The sequence below is a fragment of the Carassius auratus genome, chromosome 20, assembly GCF_003368295.1.
Source record: "Carassius auratus strain Wakin chromosome 20, ASM336829v1, whole genome shotgun sequence".
NCBI classification, from domain to species: Eukaryota; Metazoa; Chordata; class Actinopteri; order Cypriniformes; family Cyprinidae; genus Carassius; species Carassius auratus.
The window spans coordinates 3,977,880-4,003,001 of record NC_039262.1 but is presented as its reverse complement, the minus strand read 5'-3'; the positions used below and the strand labels follow the sequence as shown (position 1 = coordinate 4,003,001).

Sequence of the window (25,122 nt, the reverse complement as noted above, 5' to 3'; positions counted from 1 at the left end):
AGACTTCTGAATATCATCAAATTCTTGCTTGTTTGTTTTTTCTTCCCAAGAACAGCCCACTTGGATCAGAAGAGTCTGATTGACATGTGAGGCATCCAATCACAGTTAGTTTCTAATGAGAAGCTTTTAACCAAAACAGAATATTTGCACTCAAAAAAAAAGAGTGTGTGAAAACAGGTCCAATTTATTATGATACTGTGAAGACATTTTCCATATTGATTTTTCACATTTTTTGAATTATGCATTGTATTGTGTGCAAAAATATAATTCCTTAATATGTGGTGTGTTTCAGGATATCTTGTTTATTTACTATTTATTTTCTACACAGAAAAAACCCTGAACACCTATCATTAACCTCACAAACCCAGTGACTATTTGTTTCTCTGAACCCTTATTGCATCAGCATGGTGGAATTGTACACACTTTCTTTCCCAGATGTGTTTAAGAATGTGTTTATTCATAACTGTGATGTGGACACCCTCTCAGTTTTGCTCGCTGAAGTCTCACCTCAGTACAGAGTAGTTGCCATAGTTACCATCACACCTGTTTGTGCTAATGAGTTAACCTACTTCCAGATCCCCAATGTTTCTGGAGCCTTGCATTGGAATTACTGCATTTTCAAGTGCTTTTCCTGATTCTCAATGTGCCTGGGTGTCGTTGGCTAAACAATAGCATTCTGCACATTAAGAGTAGCCTAAATATTGCTTAACATAAAAAAAATGAATGTATTTAATATAAATAAACCTGTGTAATATGCAGCCATATTTAAACAGTAGACTAAAGCACATTGTTGACGATCAGAATTAAAAAATAAATAAATAAATAAATGTTAGTGTGCAACTTTCAAGTTATGTCAGAAATATACTGTTAAATACTGTAGGAAATTATGTGTAAAAATGCATCTCTGGGTATTGCAGGATAATTTATTAATTCTGGTTAATTGCTCACAGTAATCATGTGCATTGCACTGATGGATACAGGATGCTGTGCAGTACACATTGTTGTATCCACCTTATTAGCATCATTTCTTATTTTTTTATGGATTTCATTGGAGGAGAAGCTTCATTATGCTGAATAAACAGATTTTTAGAGGAAGTGGCTTATCATTTAATGAACATCTGCTAATCTCCAACATGTTTTACACTAAACAATACGTTTGAATTGGACTATTTTTAGAGTTTTCCATGGGGGGAAAAATGCTGTTGCATAAGAGAAGTCACTGAATTTTTGCATCAGGTGGGATTCAGTTTACAGCACTTCTCTTTCATCCATAAACGGTGATTTGGTGTCGAACAACTCTGACTGAATTCAGTGACGTCAAGGCTGTAATGTGATTGGTTATTAAGGCACACGTGATCCAAGTTAGCAGCTTTCTTCAGTAGTAAGTAATACCAAGTTATGTCACTTATCGGCCATCTTTGAAATGTTGTTACCTTTGCTCAAATAGTGTTATAAAAAGTTTATTATTCAGGCTAGACCAGCCAGTGCCCATGCACAGTCCTGAGCACATGTCTTAGAGCACTGACTGTTTCTATAAAGATTTACATTTATCCTAAGCAAATTACAGTGCATTCAGGCTATACATTTGTTTTTTTGTTTATTTATCAAAACGTGTGTTCCCTGGGAACTGAACCCACCACCTTTTGTGCTGCTAATGCAATGCTCTACCACTGAACACAACCAGGACTTAGCACCTGAGACGTCTAACAGCAGCTGCAGTGACGCGCTGACTTTACAGATTAGTGATTGGTCTCTTTCATTCAGAAGCCTCCTGCGATAGGATTTTTTCACCATTCAAAGTCATGTCTTGGGTTTACTATAGTCTTTGGTGATACAGACCCCGTTCATCTCCCTATGGCAAAATCATCTCTGATTTTAGCTGTACAAAAACATTATACCTGTTATACCGCCTAAAGGGGTCATATGACGTTGCTAAAAAAAACATTATGTTATGTATTTGGTGTAATGCAATGTGTTTATGTGGTTTAACCTGTTAACTGTCACCCGTCCGCTCTGTGGGACACCTACATTTACTTCACAATTAAATTTAATCTAATCTTGACAAACTATATATCATTGGAAAAGTCTAAGACTCCCAAATATATATTTTATCAATGTTTTTTGTTAAAAATTATGTAGGAAAAGTAATAGATTAATTTATGACAAGAGTGCACCCTCAAAAATCTACATTATAACAGGAATTTTGACCTTTGTTAAAAAAAACAAGACTTGTTTGTTGCCTTTTTCTCTATCACATTTTAGAAATCATGAGAAATTATCTATCAACTGAAAACTTAAAACCTCAAAATTCATCCTTTAAAACTCATTTTAAAATCAGACATTGCATTACCATGTAAATGGTACATCAATATCATGTTACAAAATGTTCTCATTCATGAATAGTAAAAATGTAAGTTTGGATCGTGCACTACAAAGTCAATGTTCAAAAATATGAGTGTGGAGCAGTGTTTTTTTTTATTTTTACAAAGCTCATCACTCTGAAAAACAAGGTATGCTGTGATTGGCCAGAAATCCAGTGCGTTGTGATTGGCTGGATACCTCAAGCATGTGACGGAAATGTTACACCCCTTACCATAGTGTGATGCCATGTCCCAACACAACCAGAAATAACTAATAAAACCCATTACAAAGGAGGCATTTGTTGCATCCAGTGGGGACATAATTACTGATTATTATAATGACTTATACTGTGTTGCATATGTATGTGAATACTTATATTGCGCTGCATAAACATAAAACCATGTCTGCATTTGTGATTGGAGAAAGGACAAACATAAAACACTACTCTACACTGCTTAAAACTCGCGTTTGAATCATCAGTGGCAGATTGTGGGTGAATTCAGGACACATGTGATGACCCCAAGCTGGATTGTGATGTAGACATGTGGGGCGTGTTTAAAACAAGAAAAAATATGTGACAGAAAAATTAACTTCAAATGAAAGACTAAATGTTTGTGACCCAATTTTTTTCTTGTTTTAATTGAAAACTCACTTAAAAGCTAAATATCTAATGTCATTTTGCTTCACAATTTTTTTTTAATTATGCATGCATTTTATTCAGTTCATGAAGAAGGTACTGTATTAATAAAATATAGTTTAGTCTTATAAAAATGGCTATTTACAGTATATTTTATGTTGGTCATGTAGAGTGATTCAAATCATTTCAGTTGCTTAGAAGGCAGTGCCCAGGACTCAAAGCATCATTGGTGTGTGTGTGTGTGTGTGTGTGTGTGTGTGTGTGTGTGTGTGTGTGTGTGTGTGTGTGTGAAATACTGCATTAGAAAGAAAAACTATTTGAGCTGATCACATGCTGATTGGAGAAGCATCAGATCTCAGACGTCAGGAGAACATCGGCATGGTGTTCTGTCCTCCTCATCAAGCTCAAAACTTCATAAATAATCAGCTACTAGAGATGAAAAGATGAGCTCAGTACTTTTGCGAGGCAACATTCTCTTCTGGTAAATAATAGATCATATTGTTTAATGTTTTATGTGCAAGAGTGAAGCGTGTCTTGAAGTGTTAAGTGCAGTTGTTTGGGTCTGTATAGTGAGTCACAGCTCATACAATCTCTCCTTCTGCCTTCATTCCTGATCTGTGTTTCTTTATTTTTAACATACTATTTAAATTAGAAACGTTAAGTGAAAAATCTAATAAAAAAATAAATAATTATTATCAAAATAAGATAAAAATTAACTGGAATATAATATAATATAAAACTCATATTTTTTTATTTAACTTGTTGCCGCAAGAAAAGTTTCTCCTCCTTTTAATTTAGTTTAACTGGAATGACAAAAAAACTAAAACTGAAATATGACAATGAATTTAATAAACCTATATGTATTATTAAAATAATAATAATAATAATAATACAACTACAAACTACAAACTACAATAGTATCTCAGTAAGACTAAAATAATACTCTATTATTGCATTAGATAGCAAAATATAAAGGAAGAAAAAAAATGTTGGGCTTGATATTTGATACTGATACTATTGATATTGATGGTTTTGGGGACCCTGTATAATCTGTTATCGGGGTTGTTATAGTTAACTAACACTAAACAAAAATAAAATAAAATAAAATAAAAAAATCCTTGAAATAAAATAAATATTATTAAAAAAATAAATAAATAAAAAATCATATGTAGAAAAAAATACTAAAAATGGCAAACAACTAGCCTTAATTTTTAACCAAAGTTAAACTGAAATGAAAAATATGTGATAGTAAAATTGTATCATATAACAAAATTAAACCTGCAGTATTATTATTATTTTCGGGTTTATATATAAAAATATGACCTATATATATATATATCACAGTCTTATATATATATATATATATATATATATATATATATATATATATATATATATATATATATATATATATATATATATATATATAATTTTTTTTTTTTTCAGTAAATCCACTTTTTTCCCCAGTTATTTTATTTCTATGACTTTCTGTTTGGTTTTTCACAGAAATGAAACGGTTTGCTCTCGTGAGTCTGGGATGAAGCACTGCTGCCATCTGCCGGCGGAGCGGAGCGGTGCACGGCAGCGCGCATCACCATGGCAACCCTGCAATCAATGAGCCTATATTTAGAATCAGCTTCATTATCAGTCACTGCACACCTGTATGATTCCACCACGCTACGCGTGTAATATTGGTCAACTCCACAGGATCACGGAATTATCCTCAAATGTCAGTCGAATCGACAGTAGCCTATTGATTACTGACACCTCTTTATATCAACTAGCGCATGACAATGGATTCCAAAGCTGATGGTTCCATTCTGTCTTTAAATAAATATAGGACAAAACAAGCAATTCTCTTCAGCTGATGAATGTGATATTGTAAAAGCCATAGGCAATTTTATTTTATTTTATTTTACTTTATTTTTTATTTATTTATTTTATTTTATTTTATTTTATTTTACTTTATTTTTTATTTATTTATTTTATTTTATTTTATTTTATTTTACTTTATTTATTTTATTTTATTTTATTTTATTTTATTTTATTTTATTTTATTTTACTTTATTTTTTATTTATTTATTTTATTTTATTTTACTTTATTTTTTATTTATTTATTTTATTTTATTTTATTATTTTATTCATTATTTATTTTTTTGAGAAAGGATATTATTTTGGTTCTTTTTTTATGTTATCCTATTTAGTTTGACATACATTGACATCACTTTTTTATTGTTTTATATATATATATATATATATATATATATATATATATATATATATATATATATATATATATATATATATATATATTAATTGAGCTTTTTGGTTCAATTTCAAAGTATTATTGACTTATTTACCCTCCTGTGATGTAAATGATTATGTCAGTGCATCGTAATTTAGTCTGTTCATTGTTCAGCTGAATGAAGATCATTGAAAACCTATTGAGTCTTGGAGACGATTCATGTTTTCATTTTATTATTATTTTTATTAAGTTGTTGCATGATTCTAGTGCATGTAAAATCAATGCTGCACATGTGAATATTATCTGCTATTGTTTGTCAGCATGTTGCATGTGTAAAAATCAAGGTACAGTGTTACTGTGAAGAGACGATGTGAACAGTAGATGGCAGTGTGTAAATATGAGCAGATCTCAGCACAACTCACAGTTTTGCTGCAGAATTTCTGACTGAACTATCAGCAGATCAGTAGAAGTGCATTTATTCACTCTAAAAGATGTATAGATATAATCTGTTGTATTATAATAAATCTGTTGGATAATAAATATTACATATGCAATGAAATACTTCATGAATGTCTAATAAATATTAGACTGGTCATTTTTGGTAGTTTTAAAATAAATACCATTAAAATAATGAAACATAAAATAAAAATAAAATAATCAGATAAATAGATGAATGTTGATTAGCTTTTCAGATATTTATATCTGATGAAAAATGTTGCTTTTAAATAAATAGTTTGTAAAATAAAACAATAAAATAAATAATAAATAGTTAAACAATAAAATAAAAATAACAAAATAAAACAAAAAAGATGCACTGATAGTTTTTAGACTTCAGTAAATAAGGGAAAGTGCAATAAAGAATACTCTTAAATAAATGGGTGATATAAAATATTATTTTTTATATATAAATAAAATATTAAAGTATAACACTTGAGTAAATAATAATAAAAAATTTGTTTAAGATCTTGTTTTTAAATAAATAGAAAGGTGAAATAAAATAATAAAAGGAAGTAAAGAATAAAAATAAAACAATATAATAAATGGATGCACTGATTATTTGATCAAATTAAATAGTGGCATGATATTTCATTTTGATTATTTTTCAGATTTGTACTTGTTTAATTTTAAGTAATGTAAATGGTTCTTAGACTTAAGTGAAAGTTGCTCTTAAATGGCTTTTAAAATAAGAGAAAATAAAAGCTGGTTCTTAGACTTCAGTACATAAGGAAAAGCGTGATTTCAGGCGTTTTTTTCTCTGGAATAGTGTATGTGATCTCGGAGGAAAGCGTCTCCTGTGTGCTACAAACCCATCCTGACGAATAATGTGTTTTGCATTGAGTGCTGGTGTTGTGCTCTTTAATGAATGATGATCTGCGAGCTGCCATCCTTTGTGCTGTTCGCTGCCTCTGGCAGGTTTTCAGTTTCAAGCAATCCACACATTCTCATGAAATAGAAACACATTTGCCTTGTTAAAGGTCTGATCTGTGGTTAGGCCACAGGCCCGTTTGACTCCCACTCAAACTGAATCTGAACGTGTTTGTGATGTTTTTTCATCGTCGTTTCTGTTCAAACTAACTAAACTAAACCATCGCATGCTCAGTGATCAGAAGCTAGGTGGCATCTTTAGATTTCCAGCATCACTCTATGTGATGTGGTGTATTTACATCTTCTGTACATGGCACTACTTGTCCTGTTTGTGCTTTTCTCTTCAGATGATCTACACTTCTCTCCACTGAGGCCTGAGAATATTAACCAAGCTGCTTTAGAGATGGTTGACCAATTTGGACCGGAAACAACCAGCCTTATTCCAAAAACTTTTTTCTAGAAGGAATACAGACATAATTCTACAGACCTGATATTTATCGTGATGATTTTTTCTTTCTTTCTTTCTTTTTGTAAATCTTGCACATTTGCAGGTGAACATGAAATCCAGTCTTATTATCTTTTTTATGTAGTTTTTTTAGATTTTTGTACCTTATCTGACCCGCTTTTCCTTTGTCCTCCAAAACACACCTGGTCTGAACAAGCATCCTCCCATATTTATTTATGGAAATATACAGATATTTATTTATGGAGATGTTGTAAAGATGTGATTGTAAAGGTGACCTTCAACAGATGTATCCTTCTGTTCTTACATTTTCTGTAAATTTTAAAAATACAATGATTTCTACCAGTTTGTTTGTTTAAAACTATTGTAAATCATATTGATATAATATTTTATGGCAGCAAGTCTTTCATTATTTGCATATAAAGTGTTTTTAATTATTATGTTTCAGTGTTCTCCTTTTTATTCTAAAGATGAAAAGATGATAAGAATGTTGCTCTTAAATAATTGCCTAGCTAAATATGTATGTATTTATTTATGTATTTGCATATGTAATATATTTGCTCCTCTTAAAGAGGAAAAGAAGATATTGCAGTGCCATAGTAAATAATGCAAATGTTACACCTGTTTAAATAAATGAATAAATATGCATGCATGCATATACTGTATGTAATTTTTATTTATGCATAAATAAAAATATGCATAAAAATGTTGCTCTTATTTATTCCCCTTAAAGGGAAAGACAATGTATTGCATTACTGTAAATAAGAATGTTTTGATTCAACAATTATTTTATTAAGGTAAAATAAAATAAAAGTAATATGCAATAGTAGGCATGTAACGAGTTTAAACGTAGGACACTCAACTCAACTCTTGATTTACTCAGTAACACATTGTTAACTTTAATAAAGAGCATTTGAGTTGCATTTAACCATTTACTACTTCGCAGATCAAGGTTAGCTGGTTAATATATGAGATGTGATGAATCCGTTCCGTGTTTGTGTTTCATATTCTCCAGAGACAGACCCCAGTGTCAGTGAGCGGGTCCCGTGAATGATGATGGTCGGTGCGGCGCTGTGACATGCGCAGTGCGCGGATGCTGTTCGGTGGATGTGTGTCCGTTCGCTGATTTCCTCTCACACACGCGCTCCTCTCCTCCATCCTTCAGGATCTTCCTCCGGAGCGGCGGCGGGGTTTTACGGTACGTGAGTCTGTTTGTATATGTAAATAAACGCTTTTGCAGCAGCGCGCGCTAGACGCGTCACAAAGCAAGACGCGCATGCAGCATGTGTGGTGATAAACACACGCGGCGTTGAGATGCATGCAGCGTTTTTGTTCATGCACTTCAGAGCCAGCAACGTGTTTGTGCTGTTTCGGACATCAGAACTGTGTGTGAAGCAATTTTGAACATGATAATAGACGTATTCCAAGTCAACAACAGTTTTGGGCATCATATTTGTGCGTGTAGCATTTTTGGGCATCATAATAGACACTTCCAAGTCAGCAACATTTTATGATTCTGCGTCTATGATACAGCTTATAGGTTTTGAGACGCAGCATGTGAATCAGACGGCCTGTTGCATTGAATCTCATGGATAAAACATGTTGACGTCCGGAGAAGCTGTTTTGGGGGTTTGTTTTTAGGATTGTGGACTGTGTGATTTGTGTTTTTTGTTTAAAGCCAAAATACTTCAGTAGCTGATGGTGATGTAAAGAAAATCACTGATTTACTGTGGTACATGAACACTTGTATGTGTACTTCCATAATGTGACCTATTTAGGAAAACCCACAGGGTGGGACTCTATTTTATTCATTAGGAATTGATTGGATCATGAAAAGGGGTATTTATAGCAGAATGAAAGTAGTGGTTTTGAGGGAGAAGGTGGAAAGGTGGTATTTTACAATTTGATGAATTATTATAAAGTGAAACTTTTTCCTTCAGAATGTGCACTGACATATGAAAGCCTGTTTTCACCACAATTCTGACTGTTTTCTCGCAATTCTGACTTTGTGTCTCACGATTCCGAGTTAGCACCTCGCGATTCCGAGTTAGCACCTCGCGATTCCGAGTTAGCACCTCGCGATTCCGAGTTAGCACCTCGCGATTCCGAGTTAGCACCTCACGATTCCGAGTTAGCACCTCACGATTCCGAGTTAGCACCTCACGATTCCGAGTTAGCACCTCACGATTCCGAGTTAGCACCTCACGATTCCGAGTTAGCACCTCACGATTCCGAGTTAACACCTCACGATTCCGAGTTAACACCTCACGATTCCGAGTTAACACCTCACGATTCTGAGTTAACACCTCACTATTCCGAGTTTATGTCCGAGTTTATGTCACCACAAATCTGACTGTTTTCTCGCAATTCTGACTTTGTGTCTCACGATTCCGAGTTAACATCTCACGATTTCGAGTTAACACCTCACGATTCCGAGTTAGCACCTCACGATTCCGAGTTAGCACCTCACGATTCCGAGTTAGCACCTCACGATTCCGAGTTAGCACCTCACGATTCCGAGTTAACACCTCACGATTCCGGGTTAGCACCTCACGATTCCGGGTTAGCACCTCACGATTCCGAGTTAACACTTCACGATTCCGAGTTAGCACCTCACGATTTCGAGTTAACACCTCACGATTCCGAGTTAACACTTCACGATTCCGAGTTAGCACCTCACGATTCCGAGTTAACACTTCACGATTCCGAGTTAACACTTCACGATTCCGAGTTAACACCTCACGATTCCGAGTTAACACCTCACGATTCCGAGTTAACACCTCACGATTCCGAGTTAACACCTCACGATTCCGAGTTAACACCTCACGATTCCGAATTAGCACCTCACGATTCCGAGTTAACACCTCACGATTCCGAGTTAGCACCTCACGATTCCGGGTTAGCACCTCACGATTCCGAGTTAACACTTCATGATTCCGAGTTAGCACCTCACGATTCCGGGTTAGCACCTCACGATTCCGAGTTAACACTTCACGATTCCGAGTTAACACCTCACGATTCCGAGTTAACACCTCACGATTCCGAGTTTATGTCTCAGAATTTCAAAGTTGTTTCTCACAACTGACGTATCGGTAACTTTAACGCTAATGTTAGCTAGTTTTATCTAGAGATACCTTGCTAAAGCAGAAGATGACATTAACGTTCTGCTTGAGTAGATGTGTAACTTAATGAGATTATGACAAACAGAAAATGAACGTTTTTGTCTTTATTGTGAATGGAGTTGAATGCTTAGGGACATTTTGCTCTGTTTTGGTTGGATTTGGAAATGGAATAAAATAAATTAGATTGTCTATCCTCTCAGGATAACTGGAATTAGTGTTACAAGTACCATAGGCACATCGTGCCACTCACCATGCAACTGATACTCGACTGCCATTGGCTCATCTGCATTCGAAGGGAGGGGCTTACTGATAGGTGAATTCCATGTTTACAACTCACAATTCCATGTTTACATGATTCTGAGTTCAAATCTCACGATTCCAAGTTTACATACCACAATTCAGAGTTTATATTGCACAATTCTGAGTTTGTCGTCTCATAACCCGTGGGCGTCGAGTCGGAGCGGGTTAAGAAATTGGCACTTTATTGCGGGGCGAGTTGGGGCGGGTCACTAAAAACTAAATTTTTAAAAATCTATTTATGTTGCATGGAATTTAGTGGTGGAAATTTTGATTCAAGAGATTCATTGATTTTCAGTTTGTTCACCAAAATGATTCATTCAGTGATTCGTTCAGTGACCATTTCTTCATATTACACAAATACGCCAGCAGTTGGTGAAAAAGAGTGTCTTATGTGTTATGTCTCAAGTCAACGAACGTATTTACTTCTGACAAAAACTGTTTTGGCTTTGTTAAAGTGTGTGCATGATCGCATTAAATAGTAAATTGTTCAGATTAACAAAGCACAAGGTTTTATCGGGGATTAAACGTGGAGTTGTATTCCAAATATAAAAAAACAAAGGTATGTGCACCTATAACTGCGCTTTGTATCTGCTGATTGCTGATCGAGATTTACATGCTTGACTCACTGACCCTGTATACTCTCATTCATTTCATTCACGAACAAGATGTATCAGTTCATTCAACTCTTTCACCTACGAGAAGATCGTATTCGTTCACTACATTCAACAAGTCACATGCTCCGTCACATCTTGAGTAACTCTTTTTGACAGGGTGAAACAGTTCACAGAGCTGTTCACGAGCTGAGAATGCACTGCTAATAGCGCTGCGCTCTCGCGCTGCTGTGGGAGGAACTTCATTGAACGAGAAAATAGTATTTTATTGTCTATGGTCAGTGGATTACGTAAACGAGAATGATTCATTCACCTAAAAGATTTGTTCATGAACAAACCATCATAGTGCAATTACCTATAGCCTATATTAATAAGGTTACGATATGAAGGTCTAAGTAGCAATGTTAACTTCTGTGTTGTGCCTGAAGCGTGGGGCGGGTCGGGGCGGGTCAAGAAATTGTACTTTATTTGCGGGGCGGGCTGGGTCGGGCCAAATAATTTCATAAAAGCGGGACCTGCAAGTTGGAAAAAACCCAGACCTGCGCATCACTAATGTTTACAGCTCACTATTCCATGTTTACAGCTCATGATTCCATGTTTACTTCTCACGATTCCAAGTTTACATCTCACGGTTCCGAGTTTACATCTCACGGTTCCGAGTTTACATCTCACGATTCCATGTTTACATCTCACGAGTCCGAGTTTACATCTCACGGTTCCGAGTTTACATCTCACGATTCCATGTTTACATCTCACGAGTCCGAGTTTACATCTCACGGTTCCGAGTTTACATCTCACGATTCCATGTTTACATCTCACGAGTCCGAGTTAGCATTTCACGAGTCCGAGTTAGCATCTCACGATTCCATGTTTACTTCTCACGATTCCATGTTTACTTCTCACGATTCCATGTTTACATCTCAAGATTCCGAGTTAACATCTCAAGATTCCGAGTTAACATCTCAAGATTCCTAGTTAACATTTCACGATTCAATGTTTACATTTCACGATTCCATGTTTACATCTCACGATTCCATGTTTACATCTCACGATTCCATGTTTACATCTCACGATTCCAAGTTTATATCTCACAAAAGAAGTAATTTATATATTTTAATTCTGACTAATGTAATTCTGCTAATATGTCACAATTATGAGAAAAGGCACTAGCTTTCAAACTGACAAATAGTAATGATTAAAAACAAGAACATTTGTAAAGAGAATAAATAGGGTAGTTTTCACAGATGTGTAAAATGGAGTATGTTTTGTTTTTCTAAGAACCAATGAAATCTATTGTATAAAACAGTTGTTAAGTTTTATAAAGTGAAGTTAAGGAGCTGTGTACTAGTTTAGCTAAAACCTTTATGACTCACTAACACCTGCTGGTTACACAGATCAACCATTGTTGACTGTACTGATTTTCTTTTGACTAGCTTGTCTGCATTATGAGACCAGAGCGCATATACAGTATCTGTCTCAGGATGGTAGTTTGAATTGATTTTAGCATGTGTATTGCTAATGAGTTGTTTCGTTTTAATGCAAGTCTGTCTGATAATTGAATAGAGCATGGCAAACTCTCAGCGTTCAGACAACTAATGAATAAATTGATGATCTCTTATGAAATGAACCCCACACAAGTGCATTCAGGATGCAACCTAAATATTTTTTCCAGAGGAGACACACTGAATACTGAACGCATATGGTTTATCTGGGAGTTAAAAATTTCTCGAGCGCTTAATGAATGAGTCTCTAATGTATCTGAATCTGTGTGTCGATGTAGTTTGCTGCAGAATGTGGGCTGTTTACTCTCAGTAATCTTGTTTGGGATCATAAAAGTCTTCATTGTGTTTCCTAATGTCTCCCATAGGTTCAGTAAAATACATACAGACTTTTAAAATAATTTGCAGCAAGATGTGAGTGTTTGGAGCAGCACAGCTTTAGAGTAATATACGTATTATATTATTATATATCTCATGATATTTTTGCACTGTTTAATTTAAATTCAGAGATGCTATCTGCATCTGAAAATACATTAAAATTTAAAGTATTTGCTAAATATATGCACTATGTTACATATTTATTATATTTTTACTTAACCTGTTGCTGTGGTTGCGTCATATGTTTAAATAAATCTGTCTTTTTTTTTTTTACAGCAACTATTTTTATGTTTGTAATTAAATGACAAATATAAACATAATTACATACCTTAAAAAGTTGATAAAAATTTAACTTATTATTTGCAATTTAAATATCTATGTGCAACTGTTTTTATTTAAGTGTTGATTATGAAAAACAAATTTGAACAATTCATTGATTTTTAATAAAAAAATACCCTTTGTCAACTAACTGAAAATGAAATTTGGTGTGTCACTTCTATTTGGAATTCTTCTGTTTTCATTTTAATTTTAGTAAAAATTGTAAGTAATTTTGCTTCAGTTTTATGCATTTCAATTATTTCATGTTTATTATTATTATTTTTATTTTAGTTTAGATTAGATTTTTTTTTAAATTTAGTTATTTTTGTTTTTAGAAAAAAATATTAGGTTATTGTTGTCTCTGTAACTAACTAAAAATGTTTTTTGGTGTATCTACTGTATATTCATCATTTTTAATTTTAGTTTTTGTTGGTTCTATGCATTTAAATTTTATGCATTTTATGCATTTCTATTTAGTGTTTCTTATTGTTTTGTATTTTATTCATTTTTTAGTCTAGTTATTTTAAAAAAAATCAACTTGGCAACTCACTAAAAATGCATTTTGGTGCATCACTACTATTCATAATCTATATATAATCATTGCATGCTTCACACATTCCACTTCAGATAAGTCAGCATGTCATTTTTAAACACATAAATGAGTATTTACAGACATTTGTTTATTGATATTAAGTAATACAGTCATTTCCACAGATGTTGTTAGTGCAGAGCCACACGCATATCATGCATTTACATTTTCTTAACTGCATTAATATTCTGTGTGTGTGTGTGTCTGTTTTGCCCTCAGCCAATCGAACACACCTGTGTGTCATCATTTGAGCGTAATGACTCCATTAAACAGCAGTGGCAATGGTTAACTGTAATGGAACGTTCTGGATGGAGCTCTAGATGTGTGCTGCTTTGTTCTCTAGGTTGCAGTCACAGATTGAATGTGTTTTATTTATTGAGTGCCTTGTGCACATTCACTCTGTCTTTTGTGTTATTTGCTGTCAGTTCTGGCTTCTATATTACAGATGTTCACATATGCATGTTGTGGTGCCGTCGGCTCAGGTGTGGATATTTGTCTCCAGAGATGTTTGTCTGTAATGATTTTGTTTGGAGCAGGCCTTGGGAAAATTCAATTAAGAATATAAATATCCAGCGCTTGTGCTGGAAAACCCCTCTAGGTCAAACGATAGAGGACAGGCTGAGCTGGCTGAGTCTTAAGAGTGTGAGCAGAAACATTAGATGTTGAGTTAAATTAAAGAAATGAGAATACTGTCATCGTTTGGCTTTCTTTTGTGGAAGATAAAAGATATGTTGAAGAATTTCGTTCTTAGTTTAGTTCTTAGTCTTCTTCCATGCAGTTGCAATAAATGGGGACAGAGGCTTTCAAACTTAAAAGTGCATCATTAACTCTCAGTCCATACAACTTGTGTACTGTGTTTAAACCCTTCTGAAGTCAAACGAAGTCATAAAAGCTAAGAAAAGCCATGAGAAGTAGCAACTTTTGTTAAAGGAGCATTGTTTGCAATTGAATCTTTTCAAGGAATCAGATTAAACTTGTAATTAAAAAGCATATCTCTCAGAGATATGTTCAAATTATATATATATATATATATATATATATATATATATATATATATATATATAAATTTTTGTTTGGTATTATTTATAAACAAAATAAATTGATTTATTTAGTTAGTTAATTGAATATAATTGCACATATTGTTTACTTTGTTCTCACCATGAGAATAGATGCAACTGAGATGAAAAAAATATTTAATGATAAATGAAAATAACAATATTATTTTAATGTTTTATGAATTTCTTGTATTTAATTTGACTTGAGTTTTAAAAATAATAAATTGTTGCTTTGGCAACTAACTGAAATAGTTTTTTTTTTAATGAAAAACAAATGTATATAAAACCTTTTAATATTTTATTTCATATCAGTTAAATTTTAATTAAGAGAATGTTTTAATAAAGGGTTTCTATAGTTTTAGTTTTAAGTTTGTATAGTGAGTAACTAACATTTCAGTCTGTTCCTCACAAAGCTCCCGTAAGGCTTCAGAATATGGCGCAAAAGCCTAAATGTACCACTTTAATGATTATTTTAGTTTTATCGTGCTTTTATGTCATTTTTGAAGCTTGAAAGCCTGTTCGCTATTCTTTGTAATTGCACAGAAACAGCGACCAGGACAGTGCTCGAAAACGTCCCCTTTTGTGTTCAACAGAAGAAAGAAAATCGCACGACTCTGGAGCCGCACGCTGACAGAACTTTTATTTCCGACTGAACTATTCCTTTAAAAATTCAAGCTCTAATGCAGAAAGCCACGGCAGTCAAAGACATCTGAAGACCACTTTACACTATCCTACAAAAAAAAAAAAAGCTTTAAACAGGATCTGAGAGATTTGATGGCACACGAGGAACATCACTGGAGTGACATTTCTTTGTGCGAGCATTCATGTCACGCAAGTTCATGTGATGTTAAAGCGTTGTGCACATATTAGCGCAGATGGAAGGTCAGGAACAGACTTATGTGAGCTCTGCTGACATTTGCCTGGCATTTGTGATTCACTGACGTCTTGTGATAGATCATGCATCCCTTGTTGTGGACGCAGGTGATTATAGATGACCTGTTTGATCTTTTGATGTTTACAGAGGAATTCTGAAGGTGTTTCCTCAGCAGATTGGATATTAGAGGCTGTAAATTTGCATATATTATTAATGCGGTTTCGCACGTCATCATGTGACAGCAAATGCTCTTCATCTGAAACCTGCTGATTTGTTTAAAGTTCACTCACTGTTCCAGGATCACGCTGATTTTATCTAGCGGGGACGAGAAGCTCCCATCTGTCTGTCTGGTGATCACACTGAGTCTCTGTGGTGTCGTCAGACAGACCTGAACTTTAAAGCAGTCTCCTGAATAAAGCAGAAATCAGCTGCTCATCTGTTTCAGGTCTGTGTCTGTGAAATGATGTTCCAAATCATTATTAACTTACTAGCATAGAGCATAAAAAACAACACTCCTCATATCTTTAAACTTTTGTTAATTGCATATGCCAGCCAAAATACATGAGTGTTTCCTTTGCACAAAATGAAAGCTGCAGGCAATCATTTGGGAACTGAATCCTATTTACACAAGGCATTCAAAGATCCACATTGTAGAAGAATATCTGTCATGAAGCCATATGAAGATGCATGGTGTCATGCATGAACTATGAAAGACATGATCATTAATAACAATTATGAAGCCTCTGAATATACTGTACACAATGATTAACATGATTAACCTTCTCAGACGATCATAATTTAGATGTAAAAGCTCTGATTGTGATCTTCATGCTTTCATGTTGGATTTTACTTGTTGCATTATTAAGATTCTGCACACTTATTTATTTATTGCTTATATTAAATAATATACCGTGTTCATTAAATTACAGCTTATCACAATAAAATAAACATTTCATAACTTTTCCATATGGAACATTAGGTTTGTTTGATTAATTGTTAATTTGTATATAAAATATTTTACAAACGAATAAAAATACAGTCTTCGTATTCTTTATTTTAATAATGATTATTGATTAAGCTAATTGTAACTACAATAAAATTAACATTAACTTGATTATTAGGTTTGTTTTCTTGCAATATTGTTTATATTTGTTTAAAATACGAAATAATAAACTCCTGTCGCTCCCCCGCACAGATATGTTTTCTGTGGAATTAGAACAGACGCTTTCTTCTTGGGAGGGTTCACCTGGTTAAATTTTAATGCAAAATACTTTAAAAAGTATTTTTTATATATGTTAATATGTCTTTTATCTCTAAAAGTCTACATTTCTGCCGCGGGAGATGAATAAAGTTAACCTTATGTAACCTTTTGCTCAAGTCCAAATGGTTTGCTGTTACATCAAAACGGAATGTCCCAACATTCCATGACCGGACAAACGCTACATTTTCCGAGAGCAGTTGTTTTTGGAGGTTGTCTGGTCTGTAGATGGACTGGAATCTCATGTCACGAGCAGCAGATTAACAGTCGCCCTCGTAATTATGTTCGTTTAATGAATGCAATGCAGTCAGATGTTACACGCTCCATTTATAGTCACTCTTCTCTCTTTCACTGGCAGAGAAATGTCACTTGACCTCTTTTTATAAACTCTGAGGTTTGCATTGAAATAAAAGGACAGTGAATTACACGCTCTTACATGCCTTTATTCTCAGTGATTTATAAGAGCATTAAGTGATGCTTTAATAACATCTTTGATTTAACTTCAGTAGCAGAAATTCTGTTAAATTGTAATTTAATATTAATTTAATATTAAATTGTAATATTGTAATATTTTTGTTAATAGATGTATTGATTCAAAACATTCGTTTGAATTATAATTTAGTTGTAAATAAGATTAATGGAGTATAGTACATATTACAAGAAAATACTATTGTAGTCTTTTTATGTCAAAATGTTTAACTAAGTGTATTAATTACAAATTCTTTGAAATTATTTGTTAGATTTACTGCCAATTTCTGAGTGAAAATTGTTTTAACATTTTTTCTGGGTAATGAAGTTTGTTTTTAGTGGAAATGTGTGTATGTGAGTTAGATTTTATTATTCTATACAGTCATAATTGTGCATATGTTTTGCTGTATTTTAGTTTTTGAATTTAAATGATTAAAATCTTTTTATTAAAAGGTTCAATTAATGCTTTTGCTTTTATAATTAAACAACACAATTTTTTTCTAGAATTCAATAATCTAATTAAGTTAGAAATATTCAGTTGTTCATTGTTAATTTATGTTTGTTCGTATTTCAGAAATCCAAATTTATACAATTTAAAAAGTGCAGGACAAAAGAAAACGAACAATAATCCAAAGCGTAAAGATCCCAAAGTATAACACAAAAAACGCTTATAATTTAGATGCAAGGTTAAATTTAGTAACAGTATTTAATTGAGTTTAGTAATTGTCATTTAGTTTAATTTTAGTTTCTAAATATCCAGTTGTTCATTGTTAACTTATGTTTGTTCGTATAATATTAATCTTAATTTAAGATTTATATAATTTACAAGTATTATACATTATGCATTATTGCAAAATCTAACTGAATCTGCTTTGCTAAAGTTGCAGTTTGGCTGAAGTGATTGTTCCTCTAAAGAAGGAGAATCAGTCTTCAAACCGATTCAGAGCAAATGTATAAACATTATAGTTGAATAGTCAAAGACGTGAGCAATATGGAGATTCATGCATATTCATGAGGATCGTGCCCAGATCAGGTCCTCTGAAAACACACGATCATGTGGAGCTACACGTTATTGATTCTCTGCGTGATTTGACGGTTGAGTCTCAGGTCCACGCCGGTTTGTTGTTTTGTCATCATCACACATGAGTGACATTTGGATGAGACTGTGCTGGGTGTGTGTGTGATAGCTGATGTAATTACTGTCGAGTGCTGACACCTGTTATTGAGCACAGTGTTTGCTCATCTCTCCTCCCAGCAGACATCTGAGAAGGAAGAAGATCTATTTAACAACCCCCAAAAATCAGCACAACTTCAGGACTGTGCACCGTTCAGAAGTGATCTAAGGTTGCCTTTTAAATTACAATCTAATTCTTGAATTTCATCTGAGATGGCAAACAATATGCAGAATTGCATTAGCATTGCACAATCATTTAAAAGTTTGGGGTTGGCAAGATGTTTTTTAAAGAAGACTCTTGTGAGTGCAATATTATCACCATTTAAAATAACTACTTTCTATTTGAATATATTCTAAATTGTAATTTATTTCAGTGATACACAGCTGTATATTCAGCATCACGACTCGAGTCTTCAGTGTCACATGATCTTCAGAAATCATTCTGATATGCCGATTTGCTGCTCAAGAAACATTTCTGATTATACATGATTCAAAGTATTTTTCAGGTTACTTTCATAAATATAAAGTTAAAAAAAGAACAGCATTTCTTTGAAATAGAAATCTTTGGTAAGATTATAAATGTCTTTATTGTCACTTCTGATTACTCTAATGTATCTTTGCTGAATAAAAGTTTCTCTCAGTGCTTAAAAATAAAAATCTTAATGGTCCCAAACTTAGCAACTTAGCAAGTTGAACCGAATCAAAAATCTAAAAGTTGAAATGAAGAGACTTCTGTCATTATTTACTCTTCCACGTTTAGTTTCAAAACTGTAAGACTTTCTCTTTGCTACAGCACAAAAGGAGATTTTGAACTATGTTTTTTTCTGGATTTGTTAGTTCCGTATCCACAGGTCACTTTCATTGTAAGAAAAAGAGGAGCATCTAAAACTCCTTTGTGTTCTGTTGTGAAGAACTTTTTCCAGGATGACATATTAAATTGAGTAATGATGACAAAATATTAATTTCTAACACACAATCCTTTTGCTTCAGACACATAAGAGCTCCACACACAAGTACACACTCTGTCACTCTAAAGTAATGGACACAATGATTAATACTGTCTTTAGTCTCAGTAATATTCTGTTCTAATGACCTCCACTGTCTTATTTCATCAGTTCGGCTCACATATATCAGTTCAAACTCTGCACTAGAACAGAAGAGCAGCAGTAAAGGTGAAGTTCACTTATCTTGTGTTATAAGACAATATCAAACACTGCAGTCTATCAGAAGTGATTGGATCACAGCGGCCTGATCTCTCACGTATTATCATATTATACTGACCCTCCATTGGTCCATCAGGAATGATTCAATAGCCCTCAGTCTGACATTCAGTGAGGAGTGAGGAGAGAATCCTATCTGTCCATCCGTCAGTCTATCTATTGTTTTTCCATCCATCCATCTATCTGTCTATCCATCTATTTGTCCATCCATCCATCTATCTGTCTCTCCATCCATCCGTCCATCTATCTGTCCATCCATCCATCCATCCAACGTCCCTCCATCCGTCCAGCTACCTGTCTGTCCATCCATCCATCCAACGTCCCTCCATCCGTCCAGCTACCTGTCTGTCCATCCATCCATCCAACGTCCCTCCATCCGTCCAGCTACCTGTCTGTCCATCCATTCATCCATTGTCCCTCCATCCATCCATCCATCTGTTCATCCATCCATACATACATCCAACGTCCCTCCATCCGTCCATCTATCTGTCTGTCTATCCATCCATCCATCCATCCATTCACTCGTTTTCTTTTAAGAATGATTTTTGATTCACAGAAATCCATTCTCTTCGTTTTGACACTACTTTTTTATGTTGTAGAATACAACAGTTTAGATAAGAATGTTTATATCTATATTAAGGTATAACTCTTCTTATCTATATCTATATATCTAGATCTAGTTGTGTAGCTTTTCATTTCATTTCAGTAACTGTAACTTCAGTAACTAATTTTGTTGCAGAATCTGTCAAATAATTAAATTTTCGATTGTACAGATGTTAGCTCAGAGAAACAAATATAGGTGCTTTACAGTTCTGCATATGGCAGATGATTTTATACAAAGCATTTTACATGTTAAATATTTGATCAGTTCATGCATTCCCTGGAAATCAAAGGACAGATGGACAGATGTGTTGATGGATGGACGGATGGATGGACAAATAGATGGACAGACAGATAGATGGACGGATGGAGGGACGTTGGATGTATGGATGGATGGAGGGACAATGGATGAATGGATGGACAGACAGATGGATGGAGGGACGTTGGATGTATGGATGGACAGATAGATGGATGGATGGAGGGACGTTGGATGTATGGATGTATGGATGGACAGATAGATAGATGATGGAGGGACGTTGGATGTATGGATGGATGGATGGACAGATAGATGGATGGATGGAGGGACGTTGGATGTATGGATGTATGGATGGACAGATAGATAGATGATGGAGGGACGTTGGATGGATGGATGGATGGATGGACAGATAGATGGATGGATGGAGGGACGTTGGATGTATGGATGGATGGATGGACAGATAGATGGATGGATGGAGGGACGTTGGATGTATGGATGGATGAATGGACGGATAGATGGATGGATGGAGGGACGTTGGATGTATGGATGGATGGATGGAGGGACAATGGATGAATGGATGGACAGACAGATAGATGGATGGATGGAGGGACGTTGGATGTATGGATAGATGGATGTACAGATAGATGGATGGATGGAGGGACGTTGGATGTATGGATGGATGAATGGACGGATAGATGGATGGATGGAGGGACATTGGATGGATGGATTGACAGATAGATAGATGATGGATGGATTGACAATGGATGTATGGACAGATGTGTTGATGGATTGACGGATGGATGGACAAATAGATGGATAGACAGATAGATGGATGGATGGAAAAACAATAGATAGACGGACGGATGGACAGATAGGATTCTCTCCTCACTCTTTACTGAATGTCAGACTGAGGGCTATTGAATCATTCCTGATGGACCAATGGAGGGTCAGTATAATATGATAATACGTGAGAGATCAGGCCGCTGTGATCCAATCACTTCTGATAGACTGCAGTGTTTGATATTGTCTTATAACACAAGATAAGTGAACTTCACCTTTACTGCTGCTCTTCTGTTCTAGTGCAGAGTTTGAACTGATATATGTGAGCCGAACTGATGAAATAAGACAGTGGAGGTCATTAGAACAGAATATTACTGAGACTAAAGACAGTATTAATCATTGTGTCCATTGCTTTAGAGTGACAGAGTGTGTACTTGTGTGTGGAGCTCTTATGTGTCTGAAGGAAAAGGATTGTGTGTTAGAAATTAATATTTTGTCATCATTACTCAATTTAATATGTCATCCTGGAAAAAGTTCTTCACAACAGGAACACAAAGGAGTTTTAGATGCTCCTCTTTTTCTTACAATGAAAGTGACCTGTGGATACCGAACTAACAAATCCAGAAAAAACATAGTTCAAAATCTCCTTTTGTGCTGTAGCCAAGAGAAAGTCTTACAGCTTTGAAACTAAACGTGGAAGAGTAAATAATGACAGAAGTCTCTTCATTTCAACTTTTAGATTTTTGATTCGGTTCAACTTTTAAGTTGCTAAGTTTGGGACCATTAAGTTTTTTTTTTTTTTTTTTTTTTTTTTTATCACTGAGAGAAATTAAAACTTTTATTCAGCAAAGATACATTAGAGTAATCAGAAGTGACAGTAAAGACATTTATAATCTTACCAAAGATTTCTATTTAAAATAAATGCTGTTCTTTTTTAACTTTATGTTTGAGAAAGAATCCTGAAAAATACTTTGAATCATGTATAATCAGAAATGTTTCTTGAGCAGCAAATCGGCATATCAGAATGATTTCTGAAGATCATGTGACACTGAAGACTCGAGTCGTGATGCTGAATATACAGCTGTGTATCACTGAAATAAATTACAATTTAGAATATATTCAAATAGAAAGTAGTTATTTTAAATGGTGATAGTATTGCACTCACAAGAGTCTTCTTTCAAAAACATCTTGCCAACCCCAAACTTTTAAATGATTGTGCAATGCTAATGCAATTCTGCATATCGTTTGCCATCTCAGATGAAATTCAAGAATTAGATTGTAATTTAAAAGGCAACCTTAGATCAGTTCTGAACGGTGCACAGTCCTGAAGTTGTGCTGATTTTTGGGGGTTGTTAAATAGATCTTCTTCCTTCTCAGATGTCTGCTGGGAGGAGAGATGAGCAAACACTGTGCTCAATAACAGGTGTCAGCACTCGACAGTAATAAAAAATATATATATTTTTTATTAAAAACAATTAATGGAGGACAGCTATTCAAAACGAATCACTGCTATGTCGTTTAAGAAATACCGATCTACCAATACAGTGAAAGAATTTCATCAGCGTTCATTCATTCTTTGCGGATGCGGCATGCGGCTGCTGGAAATTAATCTTTTTACTCTGATCGGACCACTGACTTTTGGAAACTCCTTGTTAAAGCTTGTGGAGAAGCAATGATAAAAGCAACTCTCTCTCTTTCTCTCTCTCAGTGGAGCTCATTTCCTCTTACAAGAGCTGTACAAACATGACATTCAGCACTAACAGCCTCTAATAAGGCTCATTCGGGCGTCCTGACAGCGCCGGGGCCGCTGGAGTCGTCCGCTGTGTCAGCGCATCAGGCTTTCGAGTGGGAGACCGCCTGCCTGAGGAGAGATACGGCATATTAAGTGTCTGTGTTGTGATGGGAAACGTGTGGGAGAACAATGTGGATTCCTGCTCAAGTGATGCAGTGCACTGTACATGACAATACTCTTTAAAAACACTAAGAATTTCCTAATACTGTCAGGTCTAATCTTGAGTGAATCCACACAAATATCTATTTTTTTAGTGCTGTGATGCCTAAATTCGGAAAGTATATAATCTCATTTTTTATCTATTCAGAAAAATATATATATTTTGCATTCATCAGTTATTTGTAACATGAAATTACATTTCATGGAATTTTAATTTTGGTGTAAGTCTTTGTGTGTGTAGAATTATATTTCCATATAATATAAATAATTTTATTGTATTGAATATTTTTATATTGTTTCTTTATTTAGCTTAACTTTTAATAATTTTATTTATTTCAGTTTTTTAGTTTGTTTAGATTTAATTTCATCTTTATTTAAATAATCACTGATGTTTTTAATAATTTTCATTTTACTTAAAGATAATAACCCTAAATGGTGCATCACTAATAATATGCCTTATTTTTGCCCATCTAAAACAGAATTTTATGTTTCCATCATGGTTAAATAATTTCTAGAATGCACTGTTAAGATCTCTGTGAAAACAAAACAAAACAAAAAATTGTTTGATTATGCCAAACTTTCCGGCATGATGATATGTGTTTTTATTATTGGTTGTTAGTGTGTTTCTAGTGATTGTTGGCTGTTCTGGATAGTTTATTATTGGCTAAAGTCAAAGCCCACCCAAGTGTCTCTATGATTTCTGGTCAGATACAGTATGTCTTGATTTGAGGTTCATTCATATCTAGATCAGTGACACTACATCACATTATGAGTAAACACTAATAATGATTCTTGCCTTAGCAAACAGCACTAAATACACTGTTAAGCCACAGGCCAAACTAATGCAGGCTTTAAGTAGGAATAAGGCAGAATGTTGAAATGTCTTTGATAAGCTCTCACTGTGCTCATGAGCCTAATTATGCAGATTGTCTTGATCCATAAATGTGACATTTCCAGAAGACTCTCATCTTCTTACATGTGTTTAAATAAACAGTGGAAATCGCTGCACAGCGGTGGTTACTCGTATTCATCTTCTTGATTCACCCTTCTCTTCAAAGCGCCGTGTTTGAAAGGCCTTTTCACTGTTTTAAGTAAATGCAGTTATCCCAGAATCCCTCTTTCATCTGCAGTTGAAAAGAGCAAATGAAGGGCCACTCGCTTTTTAATCTTTTAGCTCTTTTTTACTATGCTTTAAAGGGACAGTGCACTAAATAATGTATAAATAATATAGTAAATAATGTTAGTTTTTTGCACAAACCGATCATTTCACTTCATAAGACCTCAATATATATTGTCAGGAGCTACAGGTATTAATGTTGTGTTGCCTGTATACTTTTTTGATTCTCTCAGTGTGGCAGTTATTGAGGTTTTATGAATTTTATGAATCCTCATGGACCACAGTATCAGCTAAAAATCTTCTACTCAAGAAACAAACTCACTTGCATCTTGGATGGCCTGAAGGGTGAATACAGTAAATTAACAGCACATTTTTGGGTGAACTTTTCATTTAAGTTAACTTGCAAGGCTTTTGACACACAGAGGATCTTTTATTAACCTTATTGGTCCATGCTTGAACCAGGCATGTGCAGTATATGAAC

General features: G+C 34.4%; 1 protein-coding gene across 2 annotated transcripts in view; it reads left to right on the top strand.

Annotated features, from left to right (window-relative positions):
- Window positions 1-8,122: 8,122 nt before the first annotated feature.
- Window positions 8,123-25,122, top strand: part of fut8b (fucosyltransferase 8b (alpha (1,6) fucosyltransferase)) — a 76,595-nt gene continuing 59,595 nt past the window's right edge. For both annotated transcript variants that reach the window (XM_026290474.1, XM_026290473.1), the window contains exon 1: window positions 8,123-8,269. The gene's annotated coding sequence lies outside the window, so the exon portion shown is untranslated. The remainder of the gene's footprint in view (window positions 8,270-25,122) is intronic.